Genomic DNA, 13,307 nt, shown 5'->3' with positions numbered 1-13,307 from the left:
TTTAAAATATTGATAAGTTTTTAGGAAAAGGATTTTTAGGATAAAAATAAGCAAGTGAATCTGGTGTTGGCAATTAGAAAATGGCTCCCCTCTGTTCACTACTAACTTTCTCCTCACTCCTAGCCCCTCCCCTCTCCATTTTGACCTTCTCATTCCTAACGTAACCCTGCCTTTCTAATTAGCATAGGAGCCAAGGCTAATTAGCATATTAAGTATTGATTGGCTTAGAGCCTTTGTACATCAGAACCTGATTAACATAGCAGGTATGGCTTAATTAGCATATTAGGTAACCTTCAAGCTGATTGGCTGAGCTTGGGTGACCTTTGGATGAACTTCCTCCTAACATCACCCCTCCCCTACCCACTTTGACTTCTGACAGCTATATATAGCCAACTGCTAGCAGGCTAAGCTTTGTAGAGAGTGGACATGACTAAAGAACTGAAGATTACCACAAAGCTGCAGATCGAGGAACCAACGGCGGAAAGAACAGGAGCTTCATCTTGAACAGCGGTGAGCATCATCCAAGCAAGGGTGCGCTTTAGGCTTGGACAACCGGGCTAACTGAGTCCCTGCTTTATGTCCAAGCCAGAGTAATCCTTCTATTGGAAACCACACCAGTGATCCTGGGCTTACAGTCAAACGGGCTAACTGAGTCCCTGCTCTGTGTCTGGGCCCAAGTGATCCTTGTGTCCGAGAGCAGTATAGGTGCTTCTGGGCTTACGGCAACTGGGCTAACTGAGTCCCCGCTCTGTGTCTGAGCCTAAAATAATTCTGCACAGGTGCCTTTGGGTTTATTGGCAACCAGGATAACTGAGTCCCTGCTCTATGTCTGAGCCTGAGGTAATTCTCTTAGCAATGTTTGGACAGAACAGAAGGATCTTCCCTGACAAACAGAGGGATGTTTTAAAGGTTATGTAAGTAAAAGGCCACCTGAGTCTGCATGTTCATAAAATTGAATGCTTGTGGTCTGAGTGAGATTCTTCCTCTCTATCCATCCAACAATCGCCTGGCCTAACGCTTGCTGGATGACAGATGGTTGAGATTTTTAGTAATAATATATGTATAGAGTGTTAAGTATTAATGTATAAAATTAATTAATATATTGTTAAAATAAGTGTCAAATATTATAGTGATATGGTATATAATAAGTTAGTCATTATTGTACCGTATATGTTTTAGTAGTCTAAGTACTATTTTGTGTACTGTATCTTCTAATAAATTGTATTCTGATAAATATATAGTTATATGGTCACATGTCATACTTGATTTCTATCTCTTTCTACTTAATGTAACCATTCACTTCTAAATAAACTTGGTATCTGTTTTTGAAGTATCACATCTTATGTATTCTATCTTGATCGGAGGGCTATATCCATGTCCTTTCAAGGGAAGATTGTCTCCCTGGAAATTCCAATAGAGCGAACTACCATACCAGTAGTTTTTAGGGCTAATCTTGTACTCTAAAGTTCTCTCGGTAATAACAAATTGGCTTCCCTAAATTCTTCATGGTAACAAGACAACAGGGATCCTTTCACAGAAACCCTACAAATCATCCCTAATCTGTGCCAATCCCAGGGAATCTGCAGAAGACTAGAACCTTGTGTGTGTGTAGGACCTGAGCTTCCTCATTAGATCAGAGACCATCTGAAACCATTCTGACATCTTGGCAGCATTGCTCAGATTCACATTGCCAGGGAGTCCTTTCCCCACAGATGCCCCTGCAATCCTTCTTGTAGGAGGAATTCCCCAGGGGAACTCATCATTTAAGTTATTACACCCTAAGACTATGTGAACTCTTCATCAGATTTGCCACCAGTGTGGGATGATACACATCCCTTGCCACTTCATACCCCGTCCCTAAATTCCTGCTGGTCTCCTTTACACACAGGGCATCCTGCATGAGAGACATCTCAGCACAGAAAAGCAATTGCTCAGTGTTGCCCATTAAGACCTTTCAGAGAGGAAGGAGCAGAGTAATTCAAAGAACTCCATCTAGCCCTCTTAATGGTCTGCAGGCATGTTAAGAACACCAGCTGGCAGATCTAAAAGAATCAGCATGGCCATCAGCTTTCTCTATTGCCATAAGGGATGTTCCTCCTCTCTGTTCCCTCCCAAAGTCTGTTCTGCTGTGTTCTTCCTTTGTTTGTTCTGGCTCACTTGCTTTCCCACTCAATTCCCCTTGGCTATAATAGCAAATATTTGCAGTTCCAGTTAACACACTGATGCAGAGGGCTTCGCTGTTTAACCGAATCTTTGCAATACTTCTCATAGGAGAGAGATACAGCACAAGGATGGAGCGCGGTGGGAGAGAGAATGCAAACCTAACCAGAGAAACAACCCAATTTGGGTTCAGTTAATTCCTGTGACCCCTATTGTGATGGAGTGACCCCACGCTGGACAAGCAGGAGTTAAGGAGCTGCTCTTGGCTCCATCCCACCACACCTGCAAGACATGCAAAGCTCACCGGTGGGCCGAGTAGGGAAGAGAACAGATCTGCAAACCTCAGCTCCTGAGGAAAGGCCAAGTGAAAGCAGGAACTGCCCTGACAACAGCTGCCTCAAGGACCCTCTCTTAGGGAAGGGGAGGGTCTGATCCAGATACTCCCTGAGAGAGAGGCATTCCCCTCCCCCATATTAACTCAGTCTGTTGTGTTAATACCCCTGGATTTTTTTGTTCACAGACTAGCCTGGAAGAGGAAAGACTTTGAAGTGGCCTGACTGGAGGCCCAAGTCACAGGAAGAGGTGGAGCAGCCGGTGGCAACAGATCTCAGCTGAGAGAAAGCTGCCACGCCATGTCCAGCCACAAGGAGGCACCAGTGGTGAGCTGACATTCACAATGTCTTCTCAGATATTTTACCCTCTGCCTCCCAGGCAGCCACATTTATAGCCCTTCTGAGTCATTCCTGGGGGCACCTTGCTACCATTTGCTCTTAGCGTAAGGAAGCCTTGTCTGCACCTGACATGGGTCAGTTCCCCAACACTACCAGCCTCTCGCACTACAAACACACCTCTCCAGACCTCCGCAGGCCCTGTTCTCTCTACTGGTTGGCAGTCAGTAAACGCCAATCTCTGAGCATCCCCCGGGAGTATCCAAGCCTCGATTCACTGGACACTCACAGAGTCTCACCTCCCACAGGAATAGTACACCTCAGCTTACCACTTACACCTCAGGCTCACTGCTCCACTCAACACACAGGACAAGAGGAAGTTTATTTAACAAAGAGCGGAGATTCAAGGAGAAGCAAGCAGCTGGAAGTATTGGAAACAAAGGGTGACATATAAAATAAAATCATAACATTCATTCCAGAACCTACTATTGCTCACCAGCGTTTTTCAGCCAGGTAGGCTGTGATCCCTTTTTCATGAAACAAGCCACACCCTCATCTTGTCTCCTCCATAAAGGATCCAGAGTATAGCTCTGTGCCTACAGCTATAATCCAAAAAAACCACGGTATTCCCTTGTCAACAGGACTCCCTCCTTTCCTAGTTTATTTCGTCTTGTAAATTCCCTCTCTAGAAGTTCAAACATTCCCTTCATAGCATTCAACTCAGACTGTAAATGGCTGTTCATTGTGAACCATACACTACTCAGTGTTACATGTAGTCAGATATATAAACATTACTTGCCTAAAAGAAATCTGCTTCTCACCTTTTGGTGACCAGCCCCAACTCACACACCTTAGGTATATATACTGAAAATTATATTCTTAACTTCTTACATACAGTGATTATGAGGACCAGTGTGACGCAAGCTTTCAGTAGAGACCTCATATGACATTCTTTGATGAGCTAATATGTAGCTATCAGACCTAGGAGATTGCTATAACCCTTATGCACCTCTGTGCCCTCTGTCAGTTGACACCAAGAGGTCCCTCAGATCTTCCTCAAAGCACCTTGTGGGGAAAGTGGAGTTGGGGAAGGAGTGGGGAAAGTAGAGCTGGAGTTAACATTTCACCTGGCACCAAACAGTGCTCCTGCATTCTATCATATCTATTCTGCAGCTGAGTGGAGGCAAATTAGACTAATGAGGCTGGTCATATTGATTATGGTCTGTATTTAAAAAAAATTGGTATTGTCACTCCCAACGTGCACTTTCACTTGTGGAATGTGAGCAGCATATTGATTTAGCTGGTTTGCATAAAAATCTCATCAACCCCATTGACTGTTTTCAGCACCTTTGGGGTTGCTTCATTACCATGCAAACAGAAAGAGACCCTTTGGGTATCCTAATCCCGGATACCGAAATACATCTGTCATGAAGCATAACACTAGGATAGTTAAAAATGAAACTGACCAACATTATGGAAGGTAGTGTACAAATCATATCTGATAGGATGAATATTATCCATCATGCTCTTTAATTAGGGCCAAACACCCCAGGCTAAGCCTGGGCAAGGCACAGAGCAGTACTGCGCTAGGGACGCCCCACCCCTCAGCAGCTGCAGGGGGTGCTTCAGATGAAAGCATAGTTTAAAAAGGCTCTGGTAGCCCAGGGGAAGGAGATAAGAAGCTATAGACTACACTGGGAAGTGAAGCTGATGTCTGGAGCTGTGAGAGGTGTGGCTACTGCATTGTTAAGGCTCCTCTGGAAGCAGTGATCCAGATCCACCTGCCCCGCCTGGTCCCTTTGGTTGACTATGCTACCTATTAATTTCATTTGATGACCCATACTTTTGTCAGGAGAATGAGTAAATAACACTTATTTGTTTTCTCCACAACAGACATGATTTCATAGACCTTTATCATATCACCCCTTAGTTGTGTCTTTTCCAAGCTGAAGTCTTAGTCTTATTAATCTCTCCTCATACGAAAGCTTTTCCATATCCCTAATCATTTCAGTTGTCCTTTTCTGTACCTTTTCCAATTCTCATACACCTTTTTTGAGATGGGGTGACCAGATCTGCACACAGTTTTCAAGATGTGGGCATACCATGGATTTATAAAGAGGCAATATAATATTTTATATCTTTTTATCTAGCCCCTTCCTAATGATTTCCAACATTCTGTTAGCTATTTTGACTGCTGCTGCACATGAGTGGATGTTTACAGATCACCATCCACAATGACTTCAAGATCTCTTTCTTGAGTGGTAACAGCTAATTTAGACCCTATCATTTTATATGAATAGTTGGGATAATGTTTTCCAGTGTGCATCGCTTTGCATTTATCAATCTTGAATTTCATCTGCCATTTTGTTGCCCAGTCACCCAGTTTTGTGAGATCCCTTTGTAACTCTTCACAGTCTGCTTTGAACTTACAAAATTTCTCAAGATAGTTATCATCTGCAATTTGCCACCTCACTGTTCACCCCTTTTTCCAGATCATTTATGAATATGTTGAACAGTACTGGTCCCTGTACAGATCCCTGAGGGGAACACCACTATTTAAGTCTCTCTATTCTGCAAACTGACCATTTATTCCCACCCTTTGTTTCCTATCTTTTAACCAGTTACTAATCCAGAAGAGGACCTTCCCTCTTATTCCATGACATTACTTTGTTTAAGAGCCTTGGTGAGGGACCTTGTCAAAGGCTTTCTGAAAATCTAAGTACACTGGACCCCCGTCTATATGCTTGTTGACCCCCTCAAAGAAATCTAGTAGATTGGTTAGGCATGATTTCCCTTTACAAAAACCATGTTGACTCTCCTCCAACAAAGCATATTTATCTATGTGTCTGATAATTCTGTTCTTTACTATAGTTTCAAGCCTACTGAAGTTAGGTTTACCAGCCTGTAATTGCCGGGATCGCTTCTGGAGCCTTTTTTAAAAACTGGCGCTACCCAGTCAGGGTTCTTTCTACAATAACTAGGCTAGAAAAAACTTTGGGGCCACTGCCTAACCACTAGGCAAGCTAGCTATCAGACTGACCATCTACAAAAAGAGGTAACTGATTCTCAAATCTGTCCCTTGAAAGTTTAGATTATAGATTGAAGAGATGTATCATTTTGTGATACGGGGTGAACTCACCATTCTGGCACATCCTGCTAGCAGTCACGGGGATTAACTTTGCTTGCCAGTTCACCCCCTGCTGGTGGTGCTTCACCACCATCACTTCTTCTCTGGAACCCACGTCACTCCCAGGACCGCAGCGTCCTCTTCAGTGCCACAGCCCTCCAGCCGTGCCACACTCTGTTCCCCCCATTTCAGGGGGATCTGCAGTCTGCTGTGTAGCCACTTACCTCAGTGGCTACTGCAGCCAATTGTCCAGCCACTGCTCCTGTGGCAAAGAGGATAGAGGGATCCAGGCCCACCCACTACTCTGGGTCCTGGCCCATGGACCCTGTAGATGGTAGACTGTTGCTGTATCCCCTCCAATTCCTCCATATCTTTCCCTGGACCACTTTCCTGCAGTCCCAGCACCCTCTTCACCCTTGTGTCAGGGCCTCACAGCCTGCATGTCTCCACCAGCCAGGAACTGTCTTTAGCTCCCCAGGTCCCTGTCTGCAGCACAGCTCTGTGTCCAGGCTGCTAGCTGCTCTCAGCCTACAAGGCAGCAGTCCTCCCTCTTCAAGCTCCAGGGGATGACTCCCTTTGCTCTGCCCTGCATCTTTTCTTATATGGGCCTGCCTGGCCCTGACTGGCTGCTCATCTCAGACCATCTCTAATTGGCTGCCTCTTATGCAGCCTTTCTAGAGCTCTGTTAGCCCTTTAGCAGCCAATGTGGGGTAGATGCCTCATCACACAGCTATTAAATTGATGCCTGCCCTTAGCATCTGGATAGCCTAATCCAGGATACAGAAATACATCTGTCATGAAGCATAATTATAGGACACTAAGAATGAAATTGACCAATATTAATACAGCAGGTACTGTACAATTCATATCTGATATGCTGGGCATCCATCAGGCTTCTTAATTAGGAGCCAGAGCTAGAAAGGATAAATCAAATTGTCAATTCCATCCCTCAAAAGCTTAAGATACAGATAAAGGAGATTTGTCAGCTATTAAACTGATATCTGCTCTGCCGAACTGATATGTGCTCTTCACTAAGGGACTGATCCAAATCCCACTGAAGTCAATGGAAATATTTTCATTGACTTAACTGACTTTGCCACAAAAGACAAAGAAGAAGTGATAATCAATTATCCCATTAATTGTTTAAGCAGTCATTAAGTATCTCTTTGTTTTCAATAATCTTTTGCACTTTCTATTCAAGTCCCCTTTAAAGCACTCTTCTATTAGCCATTTGCAGGACTTATAGGCCTATAGTCATGTACAGACAGAGTATAAACTTTAATTGGTTATATTTTAATAAGTGTATGTTAATAGATTTAATAAATAGCTTTGCAGCAGACTGACTTTGAGCCTTAAGAGAGTAAGATAACCTTTAACCCAGTGCTTAATGAAAGAGGTGCCGAAGCGCAAGCAATGTTTTTATTTTCATAACTGATGCAGCAAGCTCAGAGGTGCTGGGGCTCAGCCCTGGCAAGCCCTCGCACAAATTAAGCACTTAATTTATTAATTAAATTAAATTAAACTAAATTTAATTAATTAAGCAATTAATTCACCCAGTCTCCCAGATGTGGTGACAGTTCTGCCAATTCTTATTTTATTTATGAGGTCTTCTCCATCTTGAGGAAGTAAAGCATGAGTTGTGTGAGTGGTAAGGAACTACTTTTATATTTTTGTAAGTCAAAGGGCAATGGGTCATAAGTCATGACCAGGAAGACAACAGGTTTGTAGTCAAGAGGCCATTGAAAAGTCTCAGCTGTTCACCTAAACACAAGGGATTGAGATCATATTGATATTCATCACCTTCTATTATTCCCTCAATGTTGCTTATTTAGGACAAACACAGAGTGATGGACATGACTAAGAAGTAGTATTATAAAAGGAGAACCCCAAAAGTGGACCAAGAGTCAGAACGACATCATCTAATCAGGACTGGACAGTGCAGTTTGGGGTGAGAAACTTGTGATCTCCTGATTCAATCAGAAGATTATAGGGGAGGTTTTTGGATGATACCAGCCTGCGTTTCACCCATACAAGACTAGGTAAATGAGAAAGAAATGTCATCATAATGACAACTTGGCTGATGCTCCTTCTTCTACCAAGGAGAGTAGAGACCAAGATATCATAGACCACGCAGTTGACCCGAGAATGATGCTCACTAACGTGATGGTACCTGAGCCCGAAAACATTGCCTGGTTCTCCAACTGCAGTTACTGATTGAAGTTCCACAAGACAAGAAAGCTAACGAGCAGATACTTTTTCCTTTTTTAAGTAACTTTATTCTTTTTGTCTCCTTAACAGGACACACCTCTTCAGGGACACCTGCCAGAAGACACCTGTGCAAGCCTTTCTTTAGGGGGTGTGTGTATCCATAATAGTAATCACATGTGCACATAAGCCCATAGTGTAAGGTACCATTGGGTATTAACTAGCATAGGTTCAAAGTAAATCTTATCATATATCTGTAAGAGTCATATGGGATACATACAGATTTAAACCTTAACCTATCCTTTCCACAAGGGAAAGTATAAGATGCTAAATAAACCACATAGAAATAGGAAGATTAAATAAGTCATGTAATCATTTGTATTAAGTTAACTTTGTGATTTGATTACTGATTGTGCTCTCGCAATAACTTCACCATTTGTTGGTCTTAAATTGTTTTTTTAATAATTATCCAATTTTAAGTAGTATTATTGTTAACTCTTTGATTGGACTAACTCAGTTTTATTGTAATATCAATATTAATGATCACATAGTTTAATAATTTAAGGAAGTATAAGAATTGTTTTAACTTTGTAGCTATTAGTGCTCTTGAATAAAAATTGTAATAATGTACCAAACTGGTTTTCTTTGATCAACTAGCAGTGAGGTAAAAACAGCCCTAAATTACAGGGACTTTAATTAAATATTCATAGGACATTGGACTCAAATCCTAAGAAAACCCTTATTATCATTACACTTTACAGGCCATGCCTTGCTAATCCTAACTCCTGGCTCATATCTACAAAACACATGAAAATCTTTACTATTTAATATTTTTGCAATGATCCTACACTGAAGCAATCAGAACCACATAAATAATCACAATATTGAATATATGACATTCAGTCAAAATTAAGATTAATTACAAGGTGTTATGCAGAATGTCTTGATGGTTTAAAAAAAAAACAAAAACAAAAAAAACTACACCACCTGTCATATATCAAAGAGTTGCATTTTTATAATAGTGCAGAATGTTTGTACAATTTTCCTACTTTAACTAAATTGCTTATACAGAAAATAATGTCTCTATTATTAAGAAGTCTGTGCAGAAAGAACATTTTTTCACTTTTGCCTAACATTCTGTAGGTATCTAAAATGACTGAGCTATATCTTAAACTGAAGACATTTATAAATTGATTGCTCATCATTCATTTCTGCTATCCATGTCTAATAACCTTCTGCATCTCAGCCCTACTCTTCTCATTGATTTATCTACAGATAGCATTGACTTTTTTCTAACCACAATGAGATAACAAAGTAAATATTGTGAAATGAGAATCCCTTTGCTCTTGACCTGGTGCTGTCTTCTCACTTTTTCAACACTTTTAAACTTGTTCTTATCTTTCCCACTCTGTCAGCTGCTAGATAAAATCCACAATGGTATGATCCCAGCAGGTGACAATAGCAACTAGAGAATTTAGATTCCTTCACTGGACTATACTTCCTATAATCATGTCTGGTGTTGTGTGAATGTTTTTTAGTGTCTTAGGTACATTTCCATCAATTGAAAAGGGATTTTGACAAAAAGAAAATTTATGGAAAATGTCTGTTATCCTTGAAAAGGTTTTGATTTTTTTTTCAAAACTGAAAAATTGGGGGGGGGGGGGGGGGGGAGTTGGGCAAAAGATAGACCTTTTCTAAAGGGGGAAAAACTGCTCTAGTTTTTAGGCTGGCTACTTAGATGATGGCTGTGGACTCTGTGTCTGAGCTGCCTAAGGCTAGTTCAGCTGCTGAACTATTTTCAAGTCCCAAATCTCATTTTTGTTTCACATCCTTAATTTTTGAGAAGTTGCTGAAATTGACATGCTTGAAAACAAGCAAGCTTCAGAGTAGCTGAGAAAGAGGAATGAAGACAGGACTGATTTGCTTGGGGCATTTTGGGTATTACTTTGATCTTTTGTTACCCTGAAAGGGATATGAACTAGATGTTTCTTAGCCAGTGTTGAAATGTGCATAAAGACCAATGGCCTACAGGGGGTGCTAGAGTGAGAATCTCTGCAATGAGAAGCTCTGGTGATAGGGTGCTAGGGCTGTGATTGCAACAGCTTTCAATGTGGTTTGCAATAATTATGAGACAGAAACAACCTTAAAAAACCACAGCCTGCTCTGTTACATGCGTAGGACAGGTACTAGAGAGGGAAGGTGGGTGAGGTAATATCTTTCTATTGGACCAACTTCTGTTGGTGAGAGAGACACTATCACCTCCTTATGGTGACTGTCAAAATGACAGCTTCTTACTCAGCAGATCTGCTTCCTGTGACTATATTCAGAGTTATATTTGCTCACTTTGGGGATGAAAACAGCATTTTACTTCTGTTTGCTGTGCAGATCAGTGCAGCTCAGAGATGGTGACTTTGATTGGGTGTGTGTGTGTGTGTGAACAACATAATTGATAATTAAGTTTCAATTATAGGCAATGGTATTGCATAGGCATCAGTCAGAGAATAATTTGAAGACAGTGGGGTACACAAGTACCGCAGGACGGCATAGTTTGTTCTGCAGGGCCTTTATTAATAGAAATGAGGTGTGAGGAGAAAACACAGCTCGATTCTTAGAATTAGAGTCAGAAAATTTCAAACACTGAAATTCCAATGAAAAGTAGAAAAAAGTCAAAATTTTCACTTTTTTTCCTGATCAGTGGTGCTCAGAACACACAGTTTGAGTTTGTAGAACTGGCATTTAAATAAATTTTTTAATTTGTAAATTGAGCACATTTAACTTGGCAATTGAGAGCCATTGTCCCACAAGGCCTTTTATCCAGAGTCACTTTTCAGAATAAAACTGTACTTCAAGGTAGTTAAAGTGAAGGATCTTGTTACTTCTGTTGTTCAGTGACTAAAATAGAAGCCATTTCCTAACCCCAAGGACATGTGAAAAGACAGTCTCTGATAGTTAAAATAACAAAGTTTAACAATGAAGTTTTATCATAAAATTCTACTTTTACTAGAACTAAAACTACAGGAAACATTTTCATTCAATGAATGTATTACTAATAAAAAGCACTAACCTGACATTTTTACTGCTTCAAATATTCTGTTTTTCTACAGAACTGCCCCAGAATAGGCAGTGGCACTTACTACTAAATACTACCCACCAGTGTGCTTACAGCCCTGTTCTGGAGGGAACATTACTAGTAGTGCAAGGACAGTTCAATCTTCATGTTCATTCATTCTTTGGCATCTCTGAGCCTAGTATAGTTGGCATTAACTGACCAGGGATTGTATTTCTAGACATGTGGATACTCTCTTTAATTTGTATTTTTTCACAATCACCCTCACTATTTTTATATTTCTCTCTCCTTGAATCCACCTCCTGTGAGACCCAAGGCTTATTGCATGTAGAGTTTTCACCTGTTTGACTGAAAGTTTGATTTAAAAAAAAACAAAAAAACCTATTTAGTTAGAGATGCAATATCACAGGGTGCGCTCTCCACTACATAGTCTGCCACGCTGCCTAGCCCATTTGTATGGTCACAATCCATCTCTCTTCCCCATGTGTACCTATAGTCTATAGATTCTGATCATTACAGAAAATAGCACAGGCATGTGTCAGAAGGAGCATTCCACCCAGCTTTTTCTATCACATCCGCTCACTCTCTGAGCTTCCCTCCATTATTTCTTGTTCCTGCTAATATACATCTTCCCCTTACTGAACTAATTACTTCATTAGTCCAACCATAGCCACCAAATGTCAATAACCTTCACCATAACAGGTTAATTGCTTCCAATTAAGTCTGTAATCTTCTCTGTTTCACAATTACCTAAGTGACCAGGGTGCTACAGCTAGCACTCTGACACATGCAAAAAAATATGTGCACACTAATTTTGATTTAAACCAGGCTTATTTCGGTTTATTTTAAATTAGGTATAGGCTTAGGCAAAACCAAAATAAGTCACTCTTAAACTGAAATAAGAATGTTTGCACAGGAGTTTGCTTTGAGGTTACTACACTGGTGCAAATTAGTGGGTGGAGAAATCCAAACCTCTGAGCCCCTTCATAAAGCCATTATTTTATTTTAAATCAACTTTCCACCAAAATATTTATTCAAGCTACCAGAGGAATAATTACTACTTTCTATCATAAGTGGAATTCCTCTCCTTCCATCCTTCCTCCAAATTACACTGATCTGTGATGCAGATGAAGAAATATTCAGTCCTGAAACGATGACAGATTTAAATCTAATATCTTATGAGTTGCAGTGTACTAGAAAAAGGGGCAAAGATTTTCTGAGGTGATGAATTTGAGACACCTTAAAGGGGCCTGATTTTTAGAATGTGCTGAGCAGTGGTGGTTTAAAAACGAGACCCCTTTAAGATGTCTCAAGTTGGGCATCCAAAAATTGAGGCACTCAAATCACTAATTGCTTGTGAAAGCTTTAGCCAGCAACTTTATACCACTACAAAGGGGGAGATTCACACTTCTCTAATGAGAGAGAAAACATTGATTTCCAGCCCTGGAAAGTCCAAAATAATAGACAAATCCTGTCATTTCTAGATATAATAAAAAGCTATTTAAGGTGGGTTTTTTTTCTTACCCTAAATCCCATAGAGCAGGGTTTGATAGGTGGAAAGGTACAAGAAATAGTACCAATAGTATGTTTAACTTTTTTCTAAAACCTTTATAAAATCATTTTAATATAAGAAAATGCCATCTGCAGAATTCGTGATGGAGTGGTATAAAGATTTATCAGAACTTTTTGGGTTGACCGGCACAATTCATTTGTAACTTCACCACTCTTGAGTAATATCACCAAACTTGTGTTGACAAAAACTTTACTTCTTACCCTTCTGTCATGGATTCTTTCTCTCTGCATTGATTCTAAAACTTAAAGCACTTGTTTGAAAATGTGTAGTATAATTTCTTATATTCTTTTATGTCACTCTAAGATGATGGAAAATGATACCTTGTCTTTAGCTCTAGAATGCAGTTTGTTCTTTTGCTTCACAGCATGGACCTCGTGGACTTTTGTGTTAATTACTGGTGTATTTATAATGTCAGTTACTTTGGAAGCAATGGATTTGAACTCTAACAGGCAAGGAGATAGAGAATTGCTAATATTGGAGAAAACCATGCCACATTTGTCCGCTCAT

The 13,307-nt window shown here is 40.5% G+C and overlaps 1 long non-coding RNA gene across 1 annotated transcript; it reads left to right on the top strand.

Moving 5' to 3' along the window:
- Positions 1-451: 451 nt before the first annotated feature.
- On the top strand, positions 452-8,588 carry LOC137151315 (uncharacterized). Its single transcript, XR_010919248.1, has 3 exons — positions 452-510; positions 2,681-2,819; positions 8,254-8,588. It is a non-coding gene; the product is annotated as an uncharacterized lncRNA (long non-coding RNA).
- Positions 8,589-13,307: the final 4,719 nt, after the last annotated feature.

This window comes from Emydura macquarii, unplaced genomic scaffold (genome assembly GCF_026122565.2).
Source record: "Emydura macquarii macquarii isolate MOO-44397 ecotype Brisbane River unplaced genomic scaffold, CSIRO-AGI_Emac_v2 contig_1045, whole genome shotgun sequence".
Classification (NCBI taxonomy): Eukaryota; Metazoa; Chordata; order Testudines; family Chelidae; genus Emydura; species Emydura macquarii.
Note: the sequence above shows the minus strand (reverse complement) of the source record. Positions and strands in the feature narration are given on the sequence as shown.